The 1823-nt window shown below is 42.7% G+C and overlaps 1 pseudogene; it reads left to right on the forward strand.

The window, feature by feature from the left end:
• Positions 1–521: 521 nt before the first annotated feature.
• On the forward strand, positions 522–1430 carry LOC128589178 (40S ribosomal protein S8-like; annotated as a pseudogene).
• Positions 1431–1823: the final 393 nt, after the last annotated feature.

The raw sequence follows: 1823 nt of genomic DNA on the forward strand, positions 1-1823 counted from the left end.
CAGAGACTGGGATTTTTATAAGTTTATGGCCAGAGAAAGTAAGGTGTTTGCTTTATTTTGTTTATAATGGAAAGAAAGAAAAGGATACCTTTTCACATTTCAAATCCCTTCAGCCTAGTCAAATACAATTTGCATTGTTTACTTTTATTATTCACATCAATGGAGCCAATTGTTTTTCTACAAACCCTTTGTTTCTCTTAGTCACTTCTACCTTTCTGATCCTGTCTTTCATTGTTTCATTCAAGTTGATTGGCAGGTCCGTCTAATGCGCACATTATGAAGGTATTCAGCACACACCCTGTGTGAAGGTGTCAACTACAACTTGAACTTTACCTTAGAAACAAAAACAATATAACCTAAACATGTGTACTCTCACATTAATCTGACATTTTAAAAAAGAAATTACTTCAGCTCTGTATGCTTAAATACCTATAAGGATTCTAACTGAAAATTGTGTTGCAACATCCAAACCAATTGTCTTTAGTTAGACAATTTAAAGTGTGCGCAGCCAGCACTGAGCAATGGGCATCTCTCCTGACAACTGGCACAAGCACTACAAGAGTGGGGGCCAGAGAAAGCCCTTCCTCAAGGAGCGGTAGTGTGAGTTAGGACACCTGGCTGCCAACGCTAAGATTGCCCTCCCCCTCCCCCCGTGCGCACATGGGCACACACAGTCTGTGTGCTGGGAGGTAACAAGAAATATTGTGCCTGGGTGGCACCAGTGGCTCAGTGGGAAGGGCACCAACCCCATATACTGAGGGTGGTGGGTTCAAATCCGGCCCCGGGCCAAATTGCAACAAAAAAATAGTGGGGCGTTGTGGTGGGCACCTGTAGTCCCAGCTACTCAAGAGGCTGAGGCATGAAAATTGCCTAAGCCCAAGAGCTGGAATTTGCTGTGAGTTGTGACGCCCTGGCACTCTACTGAGGGTGACAAAGTAAGACTCTGACTCTAAAAAAAGAAAAAAAGAAATACTGTGCCCTTTGGCTGGACGTGGGGAACTTCTGGGGCTCAGAGTGTTATACTGAAAACAAGGATTATTGATGTTGTCTACAACGCATCCCATAATGAGCGGGTTAGGTCTTCAAGACCTTAGTGAAGAACTGTATGTGCTTATTGACAGCTTGCCATATTGACAGTAGTATGAATCTTACCATCACTGCCCCTAGGCCACAAGAAGGAGGCCAAGCTGACTCCTGAGGAAGAAGAGATTCTAAACAAAAAACGATCAAACACCATTCAAAAGAAATATGACGAAAAGAAAAAGAATGCCAAAATGAGCAGTCTTCTGGAGGAGCAGTTCCAGCAGAGCAAGCTTCTTGTGTGCATTGCATCAAGATCAGGCCGGTGTGGCCAAGCAGATGGCTATGTGCTAGAAGGCGAGGAGCTGGAGTTCTATCTGCGGAAAACCAAGACCCAGAAAGGCAAATAATTCCCCCTCTCCTGTCTTAGCTCATGTAATAAAGGTGTTCATTGTTCTAAAAAAATAAAGTATGCACAATGTTATCTATAACCAAACTTAAGATTAATCACATTAATCTTATTCTTGAGTTGTTTGTCCTCTATTTTCCTATGATTTTGTTTTTTCAGGAACACATATTTCATACAGCTTAAACCCCTTGTGCATGGACAAAAACTAGCATAAGGTGAGCTCCTTTGGTTTACAGTAAAAGGCTGCTTCCACATCTCTCCAGGCACAAAGCAATGGCCATTCCATGAAAACTGATCCACCAGCCCCCTTCCCACCCTGAACATGAAACACTGAGACAAGTTCAAGGAGTGATCAGAACACGTCTCTATTTTGCTTTCAAGAATCAAACTTTGC

The sequence above is a fragment of the Nycticebus coucang genome, chromosome 1, assembly GCF_027406575.1.
Source record: "Nycticebus coucang isolate mNycCou1 chromosome 1, mNycCou1.pri, whole genome shotgun sequence".
Lineage (NCBI taxonomy): Eukaryota > Metazoa > Chordata > Mammalia > Primates > Lorisidae > Nycticebus > Nycticebus coucang.